Consider the following 20,962-nt stretch of genomic DNA (forward strand, 5'->3'; position numbering starts at 1 on the left):
ACACCGTTTTCTTGTCTTCTTTGCTCTTTTCTTTCCTCTCATGCTATTAGTCTTCTTTCATTTCCATCACTTCTTCTCTGCTCCCCCCTCGAGTTCTATTTCTCTCGTGAAATTGAAACGTAAAGTAATACAATCATGTAGTACATTCTTGTTTAGAATAATATTTTCAATAATATCCAGTCCATTTTCTAAAGGTTTCTTTCCTTTAGTTAAGTGTATGTAGCTTTAATATATATATGTTAGTGTGTAAAACACTCCGTTTCATTCGAGTACTTTGTTTTCACTGAATAATTTAAGGGACTCACGAAGCCACCGGAAGAAGAGCAATTGGCTTATTATGAAGAACTAACATCAAACTGCAACAAAATGATTTGTATAAATGTGAATAAGCAGAAAGGCTGCCATCTCATTTTCCCGTCTGAATGGGTTCTCTTCCTTACGTATAATAAGTGCCCTTATTTTCTAAACTTTTTTTTTTCTTTTTTTTTTCTTCTTATTTTCTAAACTTCCATGATGACCTAGTATATTGTATAATGCTTTACCTAGTAAGATGCATTGATCGAGGTAATTTCAGGTATTACATATTGATGAGCTACTTGAAATTAACTAGGAGGTATGCGCGTATTGGGGAATGTGGCTTGCTGCTCTACTTTTTTTTAAAATCTTCCCACGACATGTAATGAGTGTTTAGTATACATTTAATATATGGGACGTACAGTGATAGATGGAAAGTTATTTCAGTATATTCGAAATGACTTTTAGGTAACTCCTTTTTCCTCCCACTTCATCAACATTCATTCATTTCATTTCATCTACATTATTTCAAGAAATGCATTCAGAAAATGAAGAAGAAAAAAAGAAACGAAAAAAATAGGTGTAAAGAAAATATTGTCGGCGAAGCATTTGTCGTAGTACTAGTAGCATTTGTAGTTTATGGGACACTTTTTGGGCGGAGCAAATGTCGGCGGAGCAACTGTCGGCGGAGCATTTGACTTCGGAGCAAATGTCGCGGAGCAAATGTCGCGGAGCAATTGTCGCGTTTTGCGGAGTAAATGTCGGCGGAGCAATCGTCGGCGGAGCATGTGTCGGGTTACCACCAATACGAAATGCATTAAGCAACGTCTAGACATAACGGTCGAATCTCAACTTTAGTTTTCTCATTCTTCTTTACATTTCGAAGCGTTACATGGGATCTTAATCCTTTTTTTTCTACATACATCAATGCCCCCATTTAAGCATGCTTTGAATCTGGTCACGCTTCGAAAAGTTCGTGGCCTAGCATTTTGCTTCTGTTGATGATCAAATAGAGAAAGCACCCTTTATAGATCAAGGAGAGTTTGAACAAAGCACGAAGTAGGAGCAGTGCAAATTAAATATCAAGGGATGGATTAGAGTTTATTTCTAAAATGAAATGAAAGGGCTATTTTATTTTCATGAGTCCTTTCACTTCATTGAAGAAATAACCTCTCTTTATATCTTAGAGACACTTTCTCTTGAAAGTCAAATAAACTCGAGAGCATCCTGGGGCTCCGCCCTGGAACCCCTGGAAGGGGCTCTTCCAGGCCCCTAAAGCTGTGCCATATTGTACGGATCCATTAGGAAGCAAAATAAGCCCAATAAATAATTTGTATATATATATGTATGTATACATATATTTTACTAAAGGCGTCATTAGAGGGACATTTGGAATGAAAAAATGAGTCATTAAGTAGACATTGTCATTAGAAGGACAATATGGTGTCCTCTTAACGTTTTTTACGTTTTATTTCTCATAGAAGGCCCAATTTGTTTATATATCTCTCTATATATATGTAATTTCACTAAAGGCGTCATTAGAGGGACATTTGGAGTGAAAAAATGAGTCATTAAGTAGACATTAGGGTTAGGGTTAGGGTAAGGATTAGGGTTAGGGTTAGGGTTAGGGTTAGGTTTAGGTTTAGGGTTAGGGTTAGGGTTAGGTTTAGGTTTAGGTTTTAGGGTAAGGGTTAGGCTTAGGGTTAGGATTTTTATGATGTCCGCCTAATGTACCATGTAGGGTTATATAATATATATATATATATATATATATATATATATAGTTCTCCTATGCAAACTTCCTCTGTGAAATGCATACTAAATTCGTTTTCGAGGGTTGGCAATGAAAATAGATAAACAGTAGAAACAGACCATGAATAAAGAAATAAACAGCTTGTTCGATTTGTTTTGACGCATTATCTTTAAAAAACCCGGACAGCTTTATCTTTATTATCCTTAAAAAAGAACTTCTATAATCACTCTGAGATGGAATAAAATACCAAAACGAATTGCATTATGCAACGTCTAGACATAAAGGTTGAATCTCAACTTTATTTTTCTTATTCTTCTTTTAAATTTCGAAGCGTTGCATGGGATCTTAATCCTGTTTTTTTTCTACATACATTAATGCCCCCGTTTAAGCATACTTGGAATCTGGTCACGCTTCGAAAAGTTCGTGGCCTAGCCTTTCGCTTCTGTTGATGATCAAATAAAGAAAGCAGTCTTTATAGATCAGGGAGAGTGTGAAAAAGCACACAGTAGGAGTAGTGCAGTTTAAATATCAAAGGATGGATTAGAGTTTATTTCTAAAATGAAATGAAACTGAAAGGGCTATTTTATTTTCAAGAGTCCTTTCACTTCATTTAAGAAATAATCACTCTGAGATGGAATTAAAATACCAAAACGAATTGCATTATGCAACGTCTAGACATAAAGGTGAAATCTCAACTTTATTTTTCTTATTCTTCTTTTAAATTTCGAAGCGTTGCATGGGATCTTAATCCTGTTTTTTCTACATACATCAATGCCCCCATTTAAGCATACTTAGAATCTGGTCACGCTTCGAAAAGTTCGTGGCCTAGCATTTTGCTTCTGTTGATGATCAAATAGAGAAAACACCCTTTATAGAACAGGGAGAGTGTGAACAAAGCACGAAGTAGGAGCAGTGCAATTTAAATATCAATTTAAAAACCCAGACAGCTTTATCTTTATTATCCTTAAAAAATATCGTCTATAATCACTCTGAGATGGAATAAAATACCAATACGAATTGCATTATGCAACGTCTAGACATAAAGGTCGAGTCCCTGGGGACTTGGATCACGATAATGCCGATAATACTTTACCGATGACCAGATTTCAAGTAAAGTTTACTATAAAGAACCAATTCCGACATTCAGAAATGATTTTCGGTGACTGATGTGTCAGATGTGATCATTCACAAAGGAAAGGCCAGCACACAAAAACAAATTACAGTTCCTCTCTCAGCTCTCTTTATGTTCATGTAATCTTTGTAAAAGTTCGTTCCCGATTTTGGCGCATGCGGAGTGTGCAATTACGAACTCGCTTATGGATAAAAGAACATCATAATCAGATTATCCGACCCCGAAAACCCCATGAATTCATCAGCTTTTATCATACTAGCCCATTTCCTTTCATAACTATACTTGACCTGTAACTCAGATGGCGGCCATTTTGGATTTGACCAATATGACGAGTAAGGCAGCCCCAAGGAGACCTCAAATCAATGAAAGAACATCAAAATCAGATTCTCTGACCCCCAAAACCCTATAAATATATAAACTATAATCATACAAGCGCTTTTCCTTTTGGAACTACGCTTGACCTTTAACTCAGATAGTGGCCATTTTGGATTTGCCCAAGATGGCAGTCCCAGAGAGCGCCCTTCTTGGCGTCCGGCAGAAATCGTAATAGTATGGTATAATCCTCTGGGGCAAATTTGGTGCTTTTAGAAGAATCTGCACCAAAATTTTCCTAACAGCCCCCACTAATACAAGTATAATTATACTTAATGAATGAAACGACTGGATAACCCATATTCAGCTTTGCCAGCTAGCTAGGGAATACACTACAGGTCTTCCCGGCGCGGGTCCATGGGGGAGGGGGGGGGGGGCGCGGGGCGAGAGGGTCTTGACCCCAAACCGCCAACAAAAAAATGAAGAGAGAGAGAGAGAGAGAGAGTCAGAGAGAGAGAGAAGGTAAAGCGGAGAGTAAGGGAAAGGAAGAAGAGGAAGAAGAAAAGAAAAGGGGGAAAAGAAGGAGATCGGGGGCGAAAGGCCTTTGCCACCCCCTCCCCCCTCCCCTCAGCAAAAGAGAGAGAGAGAGAGAGAGAGAGAGAGAGAGAGAGAAAGAAGGAAGGCAAAATAAAGGAAAGGGAAAGAAGAGACAAAGGGAAAGGAAGAAGAAAAGAAAAGGGGAAAGAAGGAGATCGGGGAGCCGCCGAAAGGGCTTTGCTTCCCAGGTTGTTGCCCCCCCCCCCCCCCAAGCAAAAAGAAAGAGAGAAGGAAGAGAAGGGAAAGAAAAAAGGGAAAAGAGGAGATAAAAAGAAAGAAAGAAAAGAAGGGGGATATCAGTTGCAGTTTTCCCGCCAGCAAGTTGGGGATCGGGGGGAGGGCAAATGGCCCTTGCCCCCCCCCCCCCCCTTCTACAGCAAACTTAAAAGAGAGAGAGAAAGGAAGAGAAGGGAAAGGGAAAGAAAAGAAAGGTACGGGAGATCAATTGTGATTTTTTCCCATCACGCGGTGTGGATCGGGGGCGAAAGGCCTTCGCCTGCCCTCCCCTGGCAAACAAAGAGAGAGAGAGAGAGAGAAGGAAGGAAAAGAAGGGAAAGGGAAAGAAGAGAGAAGAGGAAACGAGGAAGAAAAGAAAAAGGGGAAAAGAAGGAGATCGGGGGGGGGGCGGAAGGGCCTTGCCGCCCATGCTGTTGCCTCCCCCCCCCCCCCCCCGCAAAACAAGAGAGAAGGAAGGAAAGGGTAAGAAACAAAAGAAGAAAAGAAAAGAAGGGATATCAGTTGGGAAAGAGGAGAGCTAAAATGGAACACAAAAGAGGAAGAAGAAAAGAAAAGGGTGAAAAGAAGCAAAGATCAGTTGCGATTAATCCCATCAAAATCGTGTGGATCGGGGGGAGGGGGCGAAAGGCCCCTGCCTCCCTCAGCAAACTTAAATGTGTGAGAGAGAGAGAGAGAAGTAAGGGAAGGGAAAGGGGGGGGGGGGGAAAGAGGAAGAAGAAAGGTAGGGGAGATCAGTTGCAATTTGTCCCGATTTATACCCCTCCCCCCCCTTAGCAAAGAGAGAGATAGAAGGAAGGAAAAGAAGGGAAAGGGAAATAAGAGAAAAAGAAGAAGAAAAGAAAAAAGCGAAAAGAAGGAGATTGGGGGCCGGAAGGGCCTTGCCGCCCATGCTGTTGTCCCCCCCCCCCCCCGCGCAAAACAAGAGAGAAGGAAGGAAAGGGAAAGAAACAAAAGAGGAAAAGAAAAGAAGGAATATCAGTTGCAATTTTTCTGCAAACAAGATTTGGATCGCGGAGAAAGGCCTTTGACTCTGCCCCCTCCCCTCCCCGACCACCCCACCCCCTCCCCGCCAAAAAAAAAAGAGAGAAAGAAGGGAAAGGGAAAGAGGAGAGCTAAAATGAAACACAAAAGAGGAAGAAGAAAAGAAAAGGGTGAAAAGAAGCAAAGATCAGTTGCGATTAATCCCATCAAAATCGTGTGGATCGGGGGGAGGGGGCGAAAGGCCCCTGCCTCCCTCAGCAAACTTAAATGTGTGTGTGAGAGAGAGAGAGAGAGAGAGAGAGAGAGAGAAGTAAGGGAAGGGAAAGGGGGGAAAAAGAGGAAGAAGTAAGGTAGAGGAGATCAGTTGCAATTTGTCCCGATTTATACCCCTCCCCCCCCCTTAGCAAAGAGAGAGAGAGAAGGAAGGAAAAGAAGGGAAAGGGAAATAAGAGAAAAAGAAGAAGAAAAGAAAAAAGCGAAAAGAAGGAGATTGGGGGCCGGAAGGGCCTTGCCGCCCATGCTGTTGTTCCCCCCCCCCCCCCCCCCCCCCCCCCCCGCGCAAAACAAGAGAGAAGGAAGGAAAGGGAAAGAAACAAAAGAGGAAAAGAAAAGAAGGAATATCAGTTGCAATTTTTCTGCAAACAAGATTTGGATCGCGGAGAAAGGCCTTTGTCTCTGCCCCCTCCCCATCCCGACCACCCCACCCCTTCCCCGCCAAAAAAAAAGAGAGAAAGAAGGGAAAGGGAAAGAGGAGAGCTAAAATGAAACACAAAAGAGGAAGAAGAAAAGAAAAGGGTGAAAAGAAGCAAAGATCAGTTGCGATTAATCCCACCAAAATCGTGTGGATCGGGGGGAGGGGGCGAAAGGCCCCTGCCTCCCTCAGCAAACTTAAATGTGTGAGAGAGAGAGAGAGAGAGAGAGAGAGAGAGAGAGAGAGAGAGAGAAGTAAGGGAAGTGAAAGGGAAAGAGGAGAGAAAGGGACAGAAAACAAAGAGGAAGAAAAGAAAAGGAATTAGGGAAGATCAGTTGCGATTTTCATTGGTTCTTCTATCATCATTTTACAATTATCATTGTACAAATGTATTTATATATTCATTTATTTATTCTTGTTTGATAACAAAAATATGAATATAAACTCATAAACTCATAACAGCAACAAAATTAAATGTAGAAGGAAACTATCTTGCTGGGAGCAAGAAGCGCAAAAATTATCATGCATTTGCATGTACATGTCAGTGTATCATTAATATAATTCATATTGTTTAATTACATCTTGTGAAATAGTATGCATTCAAGCTTTGGGGATTTTTTGTTGGTGTATTTGTTTGAAAGAAAGCGTTTGGAGCTTATAATGCACATGTTGCAATTTCAGGTGCAACTTAGTGTTCAAATATGGAACACGCACGGCCAGGCACTAGTGTAGGAAATCTTCAAATGTTAATCAGGTATATGATTAAATTACTTGTCTGTTGCCTTACGAAAAAGTTTATATTTAGTCAGGCCTGAATTGAGTCGCAAAACAATTATTATGTTAAAAGGAAAAAAACATATGTGATGACATTCGAAATTCCCCAATAACCAATACGATTGGAGAGCGAGTACTCGTTTTTGTTTTTCTTCAAAACTTACTCAACTATAAATAGCTGGCCCGGATACTTGAGCCTCTCACAAAACGCAAGTATAGGCCTGATGTGTCGTCAGTGGCGTCGCTAGTCCTTTTTCAGTGGGGGGGGGGGGGGGGGGGGGGGGGATAGAGGTCAACGATTCCCGACAAAACAAGCCACCAATTAATTACCGACAAAATCAAATGTTCCAATATCTACAAATTTAACCCTATAAACCCGGGGCCAAAGGCTAAATTGTTATGCGCAAATGGTCATTGTCGTCGACGACATCAATATACAAATTATTTCGTCAACTTAGTAAGCATCATAGCTATATATTTTAATGCAGGCGCGTAGCTAGGATCTTATTTCAGGGAGGGGCGGTATTGAGCAAGCGAATCACTTAAAGAGTGCGCAAAGCGCTCCCTAGGTGGGGGAGGGGATGGGTGAAAGGCATCCCGCGCGAAGCGCAGTAGCTTAGACGTTCCATTAAATTATTATGAAAAGAAGACGATTTGTTGTACCGTTCTCGACTCTTAATCCTTGTCTGAATTCAGTTTCCCCATCCCACACGAAGCGCGGAGGCTTAGACGTTTCATTAAATTATTATAGAAAGAAGGCAATTTGTTGTATACCGTTCTCTACTCTTAACCCTAATTGTCTGAATTCAGTTTCTCCCCCTCTCGTGCGAAGCGCGGGAGCTTCGACGTTTCATTAAATTATTAGAAAAAGAAGACGATTCATTGAACCGACTCTAAATCATTGTCTGAAGTTTCAAAAATGTTTCTTTGTCCGATAAAAAGTCACAGCTCTAAGGGGAACAAATTGCTGGCCGACCGACATAAAAAATACCACCGACTTCAACCCCACACCCCCCCCCCCCTTTAGCGACGCCCCTGAATGTAGAGTGGCCTGAGCGGGTAGGCACAGGGCGTGGTTCTAAACTTACAGAGACAATTCGATGAAGACACCTTTATTTCATGATTGCGTGTGTTGAACTGCCATGGGCTTTACAACTTTAAACCTCCAGGGTTTATTTTGCATATATAGGGATTTACATGATCATTTATATAATAAAAGGAAATAATGAATATTCAAATATCATAGGTAGCAAATAAAGGATGACTAACAGAGGAATGAAAACAAACAGATAGGAGAGGATGATCAAGCATAATGATGTGCACCAATCTATACATGTGAATTACTAAGTAGCCTGTTCACACTACAGCTCTACAATTAATAACAAAGCATTTGTAGCCTTACTTTTAAGCAGTTGAAGAAATTAATAAAAGTAGGCCTACTTGAAGAAATCGTTGAATTATAAGATATTCAGTTTATTTTATTAAGTATGACAAAACACACATTTAACACCTTTGGAAAAAATAATACCCCAGGAACGTGAAAAACAAAACTTTTATTGTCACACATGTACGGAAGCCCATTAGTGCCACCTACGAAATAAATTTAAGAGAAATTATCTGGCGGCCGCCAGATAATTTCTCTTAAATTTATTTCGTAGGTGGCACTAATGGGCTTCCGTAGTCTAGTCTAGTAAGGTAAATTAAATAATGAATAAAATATAAATATTGGTGTAAATAATAAGTCTACAAACGGCGCCTCATAGTCGTCCAGGTGCTTACTTGGCTATCCAACAACAAGCAAAGAGCGCGCTGGATGAAATGACCTTATTTCTAGAGTCGTAAGTAAGGTGACCACGTTCACCACCCAATCTGTAACAAGCCATGTATTGAATCAGCAATGGTGATATTTTGTTGGTTTTTGGCAATGAAACAGCATCGTTATTTCAAATGGTTCGTGCTCTGAAAGCACTGCTTTCGTATCGGCTCTGCGCAGGACAGTGTCTATACCGGTACCGTACTTCTCCCAGGCCAGCCGCCCTCCCGACGTTCAATCCTCCTTCGCGGTGGTGAGGAAAAACAAGCGAGCACATGTGAGCCACGATATCAATATGCTGCATGTACTTGTGAGTGTGTGCTTGTACATGCTGGTGTGCTCACACAATCATAGCTGGATTACTATCCTGGCTGTGATTTAAAACCTGTTTGATTGATTCTCAACATTTCAAAAACCATTGTGACTGTACAAAACTAAACTGTTTTCACTCAAAATCTGTACTTTAGTGACAATTGATGACACCTAAATAGCAGTAAAACTAAAATACAATATTTTCATCTCACCGATGACGATGTTAGAAAGAATAAGCTAAAAATTAAAATCGAGAGTCAACTGTCGAACTTGCTTACATTACAGCCGCATCGGCATGATTGTGTGCATTTGTGTATTATAAGTGTATTGTTATGTGTGCAAATGCTGCCTATAACACATAGTGCAGCGCTAGAGGTCACTACGCATTAGTATTGACTCTCGTGCTTTGCTGGAGTGGATGTGCTTTGATGTTGATTCAGCCCCTTTCATTCATATCAACAATAGAGTACTCGACCTAATTTATTGGACATTTCAAAATTTGTATCAATAATAATATACAGATATTGACTGGCACTGCACTGGCAGAGGGGTGAAATTTTAGTCAGACTGCTGAAGAGTGAATTAAGTTATATTTTCCCAAGACCAAGTGGTTGTATTTCTCCGAAGCGCTGAGGAAGAATATGGTCACGAGGGTAAGTACCCTTCAGGTCCGAGGAATGTTATATACCCCTGCCAGTCAATTGCTGTTATATTAGAAAGCCTGGTTTTTATTTATTTTTTTTTTTTGAGGGGGGGGGGGGGGGCGGGCTTTATTTTCGTTTACACAAATTTTTTTTCCATATTTTTTTGACAAACAAATTTTTAAAACAGAGAGTGAGAAAAAAAATAATACTCCAGGAATAAGAAATCCTGTTAAAGGTAAAGACCTTTGGAAATGCTCCCCTCTCAAAAAAAATGAAATGGAAGCTTTTATTACCAATCCTGTGAAAGAATATGTTTTGACTAATACGTGATGATACAAAGTTTACTGGGAAACTGCCTACAAATTGATATATTTGGTAAATTATTAAATCTATTTGGACCTGATAGATATCGTGCATGTGTCGTGCATATGTCGCGCATGTGTCACGCATGCGTCGCATAGTCCCATATACATCTTTCTGTGTACAGTGCTTGTAACTTTATCAAGACTTATCTTTCACAATGCATTCGCATGACCAGAACTGGTCTTTAACTTTAAAAAATAATTTTGAGGGGGCAAAAATATGGGAGAAAAAAAAAATTCAAGGGAAATAAAAAAATAGAGAAGAAAAAAAAAAAACATGGGAGGAAAAAAAAATTCAAGGGAAATAAAAAAAATAGAGAAGAAAAAAATACCGGGTACAGACAAACCTAAAGAGGCAACATGCATTGATTAAAAATATATTCATTTTACCAGCTGGTCAACATAACCATCGAAAGTGACCGGCCAGGAGAATATAACAATTACGATCGTCACAATCGATATCATGTGACCAATGTCACCTCAGTATCTGTCTAAGCTATCTAATATTATAGATATATTGACTGCTATGAGTCTGAGTATGACTCTTGAATATGAGGCGCGCAGCAGATAGACCGACTCTGAGGTCCGATAGAGAATAGAGATGAGATGTACCAGTAGGGGGGAGTGGCAGGATTGCCAAATATAGTCTAATACTAGGCCACCCTGTTTGTTTTGTTAGATATTTTGCCTGAACTTTAATAAAGCAGAAAGACTTAAAACTGTATACACTTGAGCCTGAATCCTTTTTTTCTGGTTTCACTACAAGTACAAAAAGAAACGAGCAATACATTTTGCATGGCCAGATACATGGGGGTTAAACTTTATCTGAGATTATGCTCAAATGGCAAAATTTCTTCCTTTTTATGTTCAAATTTGACCTAGAGTTAGAAAATTTTATATCAAATTTCTTGCCCTGATTTTGCCACAATTACCTTTACAAAAAAGTATTACTTTATGAATGTTATGTACATGTATATAGAATAACATACATGTAAAAGACATGTCAGCTGCAATGCATACCAATGTAATGCACATGCCAATGTAATATACATACCAGCCAGTAACAATAGCACAATAGATAGATATCTGAATAGCATACCATCGCCACTATATGAAGAATGTCACTGCTTTGAACTTCCAAGCCACTTTACTACCCACAACCAAGTAGAAAGGACACTCCCTTAAATCTCAGGTAAAGCACATACCGGTATCTTATAGTGTATCAGAGATACAACAGTGAACACTGATTTCTTGCTTTTGACTTGCATCGACAATGTAATTTAAATGGGAACATTGATATAATCTTTGTATCACCAACAGTGTGTATCTTCATCACCTTGAAGCAGCATTTACACTGGAAGAAGAAGAAGAGCTGATAAGAAACCTACAAGGCAAGATGAGAAACTTCTTGGGTCTCACGAGTCTCTACTGTTGCCATACTTATGAGGACACAGGAGAAATTTGTCTGGTTCAAGGAAGGCATGGTGGCAGCTGAGCTGGGACTCGATCATGATGTGGAGATGGAGGTGTCTTGTGTTTCTTATTACAGATCCATCGGTATGTTTAAAGATCTTTGGATGAAGCGATGCTTCTCAATTTATTCTCATATATGTTTAAAAGATTTTAAGTGTGAAAGTCTACTTGTAGTTAAACATCCTTTGTGCCTTGAAACAAGACTAAGCATGACATTGTGAGTGTACCGAACCGGGCTGGCCAGAAAATACGCACAAAACGGTTAAATGATTTTATGTCGACAGCCTGTCTGGAATCTCTGCAAAATGCGAAAAATTGAACAGCGTCAATTTTTTTTCCCCTCCTTTTTGTTTTGCTTCCATTTAAAATTATTTAAAATTATTAAAAAACTTGAATTCGGCATAAATATTCATAATTAAATGACACATGCCCTTAAAACTAAAACAACAACAACAGTGTTTCAAGTACACTCCACAGTACTGCAGATACGTGTCTTTTTGTGTGTTTCTTTGCCTGACATAGCAGTGTACTTGTGTATTGACTATACAGTGTGAGTCAAAAAAAAGTTTACACCTAGAAAATTGCTAATTATTTTAAAGATCCTCTATGAACAGTAAATTGTTATACATCTTATGAAAGAGTGTTTTATCCCAAATCATTTGGTATCATTTTTGTGTGGTATGTGTTGACGCTTGAATGAACACGAGGCATCGTTTGCGAGAGTGCAAAAATTGACTTGCGCCAAAGTTGCTTATCTGATGTTTAAATAAAACAATTGGGATTTGGGTATTAATTCGGTTTTGCAGATCCAAATAACATCACTAACAACAATTTTTGTAGACTATGCTTGTCGATATTTAGTGCCTTTTCATGACTTTGAAATTAAAAATATTGGTCTAAGAGCAGAGGCAAAACATGCGATTGGATCTTGGATTATAATGTAGGTATGCATTATAATCCAAGATGGCGGCCCGCATGTTTTGCCTCTGCTCTTAGACCAACATTATTAATTTCAAAGTCATGAAAAGGCACTAAATATCAACAAACATGGTCTACAACAACTCCAAATGACAAAATAATCCCAGCCATGAATTTTTTTTGAGCATTTGATAGCCAAAAACTTGAAAATTTTCGGCAATTAAAAAAAAAAAAAAAAAAAAAAAAAAAAATCTGCCGATTTTTTTCCGATCATTTTAATTGATCGGCGATCGGAAATTATTATCCGATCACCCTGATCGGATCGGTATCGGCGGCCGATCCGATGATCGTTTACAGGGTTAGTTAGAAAGTTCTTCATAGCTCAGGTAGGTTTTTTTACATTATTGCAAGTGAAATAATGTGATGTTTACTTTGGTAATCTGTTTTATGTCAGATTGTTGGAGTACTTAAAAAGAGAAAGTGTGTTGAAATTGTATGATAATGCAGGATTTACTGTTTGGTCGAGTATAAGAATTTGCTCATTATTGATCCTTTTTAGAGTATGTGGTATAATCTTGTACCTATTAATGCACCACATTTGAGAAAGTACTTGTAGAACCTGATTTCTTTTTATACTTTGCCTTTTTCAGTATTGCCTATTGGTTTAAGTAACAATCAGTTATAGGCATTTATCTCTTAGCTTGTTTACATAATTTCATTTTATTGCGTTCTTGTTTACAGTTTTCACGGAATGAAGGAATGAAAGATATGGAATGAAGAATACAGAAATAAATGGAATGGATAAGAAATGAAGGAACAAATGTGAAGCTGTGAGATTCCAAAATAAAGTGACATTCCTGTAAAAAACCTTGTCTGAATTAATAATTGCATCTGACCACAACTACAACTACATACTCGATGGTATTCATGCTGCCAGGGGATGCCCCAAATACAGTCGACAACCACAGACGTGCTGAAAAACAATTTATGAATAGTAATTGAACTTTTTCATGGATCTTATTCTGTGCATTTTACCTTTTCCTGCCACAGATTGAAAGATAGAGTACTCACTCCTGGGCATGCCTGCATCATTCAGAGTCCGGAATCAACTGCTGGCCTGTACAATATACTGTAACAGCTCTCTGATCCCTGGTGCGTAGTCCTCATGGATTATCCAGCAAACCCTTGTCACGCATGTATCTTTGTTGTAAGTTTATTAAATATTGTAGGGAACAACCTCACTTCTTCTTCTTCTTTTTCTTCTTCTTTGAAATACAATATTCAGTGGCCTTGAGTGGGATACAAGGGAACTGAGGAGAATATTTTAAGAGTTGACACTGAGTAAAATATTCTTAAAGCAAGTGTGATATACCCTTCTTGTCCCAAGAAAGAAACGCCATTCAATAGGATTAAGTTAACTCTGTGTAGGTCAAATCTGTTGGAACTGCTAGCTTGACTAAGAAAATCATTGAATTTTATACATTTTCAAGCTTAGTGCGTGAAAAACACAACCGCGTTTGAAGTATATCCCTTTTAGTATTTAATAGCCCAAAACTCAAAAAAAAAAATTCCTTCCGATTTTCAATTTTAGACATTTGATGGCATGAAAATAGCTTTAAATGAGCTTCAAATGAGAGAATTATCCAAGGTTTGAGTGATTTTAGGTCTGAGAGTGCTCAAAATTGGCAAATTTTAGAGGCAGATAAAAAAGAAATCATCAGATTTCACTCCCGATCATCTGATACAAATATCGGGAGCCAAACCATCGATTCGATCATCCGATCTGATTATAGAACTCTCTCACTTACAGGGTTAGCTTTTTTAATGTCTCAACATCTTGAAAGGTATATTTTGTCACAATAGCCACAATACAAGAGATACTGCATTATCAGAGCCTTGTATGTTGGCTTTGAGTTTGACATTTATCCATTTTCCATTTGTTCATTTTGCTTTCACAATTATCTAGACCTACAGTTATCTGGACATGATGATTTTGAAGAGCTGCATTGCTGCAAACCCAACGTTGCCCCAAGGAGTGAGTTAGCTACATCCACTTGAGGAACACAGAATGAGGATCACAACTATTTACTGCATGCAGAAAACATTGGCAATGGCAGCAGGACAGTGCATCCATAGTCACTCCTCACATTGTTTCCAGAATGAGGATCACAAGAGAGGTTTGGCTGTCCTGTTTATATCATGGCCATGACTGATGGTTGCAAAGTTGTGTCGATGAGTCTGTATCTGCATTTCCAAATCACATTTAGAAACGTTTGCATTGTTTTGTAGGGTTTGACTGAGTCCTAATATGACTGCTAGATTTAATGGAAACTTTTGTGGGTATGTTTTCTGATCTTTACAGAGGTAAAACGTTTAGTGGTATGTTTCAATCCAGCATTGATAATCTAAGGAATTGCTCACAAAAATGAAATATTTGAGCATATCGATAATAAAAGAAGATGCAATGAAATTTGTTACAAGACAACATCTAGCTCTAGAGGGTGACTCTATGCTCGATAATGAAAAATAATAACTTTTGATTAGAATATTAGCTTAAATTATAAATGATTGTCTATGCGTCTAAACATTTGCTCCTCAAATGGATTGTGTTTTAAAAAAAAAAATTGCACTGGAGCAGTTGAACCCCTCCCTCCCCCCCACAAAAAGGAAACCAATGATAATGGTATTATGTTTAGAAGTACTGATAAGTTTTTATTTACTCTGATTCTGGTTTGTGTGTTGAATGTCTTTGTATGATTGCAGTTTGTTTGTGTATGACTATGTGATATGATCTGATTACTAAATAATTACCAGCTAGCCTTACTCAAAGCCTGGACATGTTGAATTAGATCTAAATGGACAAGCAAATTTTTACTGTTTTTTTAAAAACCTAGTTGGAAAAAAATACATCTTCTGCAGAAATGATTCAGTGCCAAAAACAGACTATATAATGTGATATATCGAAAAAATTTAGCTCTATGTTCCAATGAAAGCCAATTTTGTTGAAAAGTGTGATGCTATCCATCCGAAACATTATGACATGTAGTACATCTTGTGGACAGTCTTCTCCTTAGTTGAATTTGTTCTCAATAACTCCATCCATTTGTGAAGTTGACAGTAACCTTTCAAGCATACAAATCACCTATATGTATTGAAATACGGGTACACTTGCTCCCGAGTTCATAAAAACATGAAACTAGCAAACCTTTTCTTCAGGTTTTGAAAATGTTTGCCTACTAATTAAAACTGAATCTCTCGGAAACCAGCTACCCCCACAGGCCTTTACTAAAGAAAAATATGAGTATCCTGCTGGCGAAGACATGGTCATTATCTGCAACCTCATAAGTATTCATATGTCAGTCATTAGGCCATTCATCAAGGCATGCGCGCTTCGCTTCTCTCTATACTTCTGTTTGTGATGAGATTTGTGCACAAATTAGATTAAATTGAAGTTAAAAGAAATATGTACATGTAAGTATTATCTTAAAGAACTAGGAGCATATTTAGGATAATTGGAAATTCAATATGATTTCAAGTTTCACACTTGGCGGAATATATTCGTGAAATATGATGATTGGTTCGCTCAGACTAAGATGGTTAAAAAGTATAGTAGGCCTATAAAACACCAGCTTTAAATTGGATTAGTCTTTAAAAAAAAAAAAAAATTACCATATTTTGATTTTATGCAATCTTATTTCTAAGTTTATTTCTTACCATTAATTTACCTCTTTAAATGAATCTCCTTTATCTCTCGCATCTCTCTCCATATCTCCATTACACTCTGGCACGCCTCTTGCTTGCTAAGGTGTGCCAAGAATTGGCATTTTGCTGGGAATCACCAGTGGAGTTGCCATGCCTCTGATCAAACTGGTTCTGTAGTGTTCTCTGCAGGTGAAGGGATGCTAGAGCAGAACAATGATTAGGAACATAGTCTGCCGTGTCTCAGTCTGCTACACCAGTTGGTCCTGTGCCTTCAGAACTACATGTAGTACATGTATCCGCAAAACCCTCTACCTCTGGAGTCTCTGGAGCCAGTTCCACTTGTCTTCTTTTTCTCTTCAACATATTCGGCATATGCATTCATCAGCTCATCAAATTCGTCACCATCTAGTTTATCTGCATAGATTTGGCTTGGAAATGAATCTTGCAGTCTCCAGATAAAATCTCTGTAGACTTTAGCCTCATCCTCTGTTACTGAATCCATGAATGATTGCCAACGTAGTAGGTGAAGCGCTTTAGACATCAGTTTGTGACATCGGATACTTCTGTTGTAATGTCTCCCATTCATAACTCCATTTACTGAACCAGCAGCAAGCACTTTCGACTCTATTAGGATATCTTCAAGACCCGCATTTCTATACCTTGTACCAATGCAAGCAAGGAAAGTCATACCTGTGTGAAATGCACCCAACCTAAGCACAATTCTTTCCATGAAGAGAGGTGTTTGCCATCTGACTGACTTAGCTTTTGCATATATAGCTTGGTCCACGACTACCACAGCAGAGCGTAACTTCAGCGAACCTGTGAAATGTCACGACTACCACGGCAGAGCGTAACTTCAGCGAACCTGTGAAATGTCACCTATCTCTTTCTTCAGCACAAAGGCACATGTGTAGCATTCTCTTAGATTTGGCTCTGTCATCTGTGAAAAGTGACTCTGTTGAAAGGTCATTAATAAAGACAATTTCACTTTCATTCCTGTTCTTGGGCTGCACAAAGCAGAGTGAAGGGTACAGATTTGAAGACGCTGCTTTAGATTATAGGTTTTGTATGAGGCAATATATCCTTAACCTCAACATCTTTTACAGTTTTGACAAATTTTCTTTTCAATGCAATGAGCTCCCAAACTTTCTTGACACACGTGACATATTAATAATTCCTGCAAATTTATACATAATTTGATATTGACTGCAAAAGGGATACACTACCTTCAAGAATAGTGGGGGCTACTTTTGAAAAGAAAAATAGAACAAAATAAATCTTATCATCAAAACTCCCCATGGAGGATTCTAGCCTAGCTGCTGGTGCTACAGGATATACTATATATAGGCTGTACCCAAAACAAATTAAACCCAACTTTGATTTTGTTTTTTTGTTGTTGTTGTGGTAAATACATCATATATTTACTGGCAATGCAATTCATATCATTTAAAAGAATAATTCATGTGGTATTCAATGATACCTTGGTTAGGTGTCAAGGACCATGCATCACTGAACACCATTGTCTGTAAAATTGTGTGCAGGACTTATAATGCCAACAGCATGCTCTTTGTCGAGAGTGATTGGTTTGAGTTTGCCTGCTTTGTCAAAGTCTACAAGGAAGTTTCCTTGCCGGATTCTCTTGTTGATGTTATTTACCAGGTGGGCTAACAGCTGTTGGGTACTGTTCATCCCATGACTTTGTTCATTTTTGTTGCCATGTGAAAGCAATTTCTCAATTTCTAATCTGAGAAGTTTCTCCACAATCCTGGTAATTCCATGTAGTATGTCAAAGATGAAATGCTTCGTGGGCACTGAAGGAACTAATGAATCCAGGTGTTCCCGGTCTACAAGAATTTCCAGTTCAGTTCGTTTACCAGAAAAAGGAACACGGCTCTTTCAGATTTATTGCACTTGTCGTAAAAGTTCCATCCGGTTTCTGACATGGGAATCAATTCATTGGACCCATCTAGTAACTTGATCAGAAACATCTCATCACCAGTTATGAAGAAAGTATCATCTTTTCTTGATTTAACAAGCTGCTCTAGTATGTTCATTCCATTGGAAACCAGATTTATTCCAAGTGTGTCTCCTTAAAAGATATGAAAAGGGGTAATTGTGCTGTAGTGAGTGGATGGGCAATAGTTATGCTAGTTTGATTAGACAGGGAGAATTAATTAGCACCTAATGAGTGAATAATTGCCAATCGGTATTAAATTAAAAGAACAATAGACTAATAAAGAGATCCTTCCTCCATTTCCGTCTACGACTGTTCTTGACTAATGAGCATTTATTAAAAAAATAGTTGACCAATTAAAAGATCTTTCCGCCAATTCCATCTTTGATTAGTGTTTTTCCTCTTTGACCCATTCATAACATTTGAGCATGAATCCTTTGTCAATAGCCTTCATGAGTTTGAGGGAAACCCACGTACTGTGGAGCATTAGTTCTTGTGAATTGTCTATCGTCCACTCGCGTGTAACACAAGGGAAACATTAACTTACCATTGACTTTAAAGGGTGAGACCAGGTGGAGTAAATTTCTGGTTGGAAGTACTTTGCATCTTACCAACCCGTAGTACGCGGAGATATCCTGAAAGTTGGACATGATGACTTCTGGATGATCTCCTGGATAAGAGCTATGCTTCGTGATACTAGGGTATGGGGATGTAAAATCAACGTATCTTATTTTCTCACCCTCCTTACATTCATAATATGAGCAATTGACATTGGTGTGCCCCTCGAAAAAGGCTGCACAGGGGTTCAAAGGTACATGTTGGGTATTGACAAACTTGAAATCAGGGTGAGACAATGTGGATTCAAATGCTTTCCACTCACACTGCTACATGGTCACGTACTTGTACTTGGGCAGGATGGATTTGATATACCTTTCTTTTTCTAACGTCTCTAAGTGTAAATCACCCATGCACTGCAGATTTCCATTCCGCCTGCTTGGAGTATTATAGCTGTAGCATTTTGGACACCCATGCCAGTACTTGGGCAGGATGGATTTGATATACCTTTCTTTTTCTAACGTCTTTAAGTGTAAATCACCCATGCATTTTAGATTTCCATTCCGCCCGCTTGGAGTATTATAGCTGTAGCATTTAGGACACCCATGCCAGTACTTGGGCAGGATGGATTTGATATACCTTTCTTTTTCTAAGGTCACTAAGTGTAAATCACTCATACATCTTAGATTTCCATTCCGCTCGCATGGAGTATTATAGCTGTAGCATTTTGGACATCCATGCCAGTAACGACCATGAAATTTATATATTCAATTCAATTCTATTCAATTCTATTCATTTATTCAACGATATAAAAATAATACAATACAATACAGCATGTTGACATAATCATATATAAAGTCAACATATCGTTAGAGGCAACCAAAAAAGATCTTGTGAACTGGTGCCCCTTTTACAAAATTTACAAATTACAAGTAAAACATTAGTAATAATCACAAGCGGACACATCCAACAAACACACACACACTCCACACACAAAATCCATCGACCTAATCGAATCTCCTCTAAGATTGCTTTACTTGACTGTGAAAACTTTGGTTGTATGAGTTCCTTTGTAACCATTGCTTCATTGCTATGATGAGTAAAAAAATTTAAAAAAAAAAAAATTATAGGTATAATTACCTCTTGCCGTGATTCCGTAAGTGTCGCGAGCATGGTCTCCATCTCAGCAAATTTATTCTCCAAAACCTCAAGCCTGCCATCTAGCTGTTGGTTCCTATAGAGTAGCTGGTTGTTCTGCTTGAGCATTTGGGTGTTTTGCTCTAGCAGAACATCTGCACCCATCTGCTCTGGAAGTGCGAAAGTTGGTTCCTTCTCCAGCTCCCCAATCTGCTGTTGAACATTTCCAAGAGCCTGAAGTAGAGTGCCCTCGTCTAGTGGTATGAGCTCCCCTTCAGGCACCTCGTCGAAAATTGCCCCCTCTTTGAAGTCTAGCAGTGTTGCTATCTAAAAAAAGGTAAGGGAAATGAAGAAAAACAATATCTGAAACACTTGTATATGTTTTAACAAACATTAATATTAATGGTGGAATTGTTTAGATACACAAGAGCATTGGCATTGGAAAGCAATACAAAATTGAAAACTGAATTTAAAAGTTGATATAAACACCTTGACAGTTGTACAAGTGTCAAGAGCATGGTCTCCATCTCAGCAAACTTCATTTCCAAAACATCAAGCCTGCCATCTAGCTGTTGATTTCTCCAGAGCAGCTGTTCATTCTGCTCTAGGAGCTTGGTGTTCTGCTCCAGCAGAACATCTGCGCCCAGATGCTCTGGTAGTGCGAACGTTGGTTCCTTCTCCAGCTCCCCAATCTGCTGTTGAACATTCCCAAGAGCCTGAAGTAGAGTGCCCTCGTCTAGTGGTATGAGCTCCCCTTCAGGCACCTCGTCGAAAATTGCCCCCTCCCCAAAGTCTAGCAGTGTTGCTATCTAAATAAGGTTAGGGAAATGAAGAAAAACATTATCTGAAACACTTGTATGTTTTTTAACAAAGATTAATATTAATCTTGGAAAATTTTAGAAACACAAGAGCATTGGCATTAGAAAGCGATACAAAATTAAAAACTGAATTTAAAAATTGATATAAACACCTTGACATTTGTACAAGTGTCAAGAGCATGGTCTCCATCTCAGCAAACTTTGTTTCCAAAATAACGAGCCTGCCATCGAGCTGTTCATTTCTCCAGAGCAGCTGTTCATTCTGCTCTAGGAGCTTGACCAGTGTTCTGCTCCGGTAGGGCGAATGTCGGTTCCTTCTCCAGCTCCCCAATCTGCTGTTGAAGATTCCCCAGAGCCTGAAGTAGAGTGCCGCCGTCTAGTGGTACGAGTTCCCCTTAAGGCACCTTGTCGAAAATTGCCCCCTCCCTAAAGTCTAGCAGTGTTGCTATCTAAAATAAGGTAAGGGAAATGAAGAAAAACAATATCTGAAACACTTTTCTATT

General features: G+C 38.8%; 1 long non-coding RNA gene across 3 annotated transcripts; it reads left to right on the forward strand.

The window, feature by feature from the left end:
• Nucleotides 1–8,468: 8,468 nt before the first annotated feature.
• Nucleotides 8,469–15,958, forward strand: LOC105436855. Of its 3 annotated transcripts, none has more exons than XR_970384.2 (4): nucleotides 8,469–8,894; nucleotides 11,223–11,459; nucleotides 13,344–13,500; nucleotides 14,260–15,958. It is a non-coding gene; the product is annotated as an uncharacterized LOC105436855 (long non-coding RNA). The 3 variants fall into 3 exon arrangements; XR_004064022.1 differs by having other exon boundaries at nucleotides 8,469–8,861; XR_004064023.1 differs by having other exon boundaries at nucleotides 8,469–8,609.
• Nucleotides 15,959–20,962: the final 5,004 nt, after the last annotated feature.

The sequence above is a fragment of the Strongylocentrotus purpuratus genome, unplaced genomic scaffold, assembly GCF_000002235.5.
Source record: "Strongylocentrotus purpuratus isolate Spur 01 unplaced genomic scaffold, Spur_5.0 spur5_scaffold_14, whole genome shotgun sequence".
NCBI classification, from domain to species: Eukaryota; Metazoa; Echinodermata; class Echinoidea; order Camarodonta; family Strongylocentrotidae; genus Strongylocentrotus; species Strongylocentrotus purpuratus.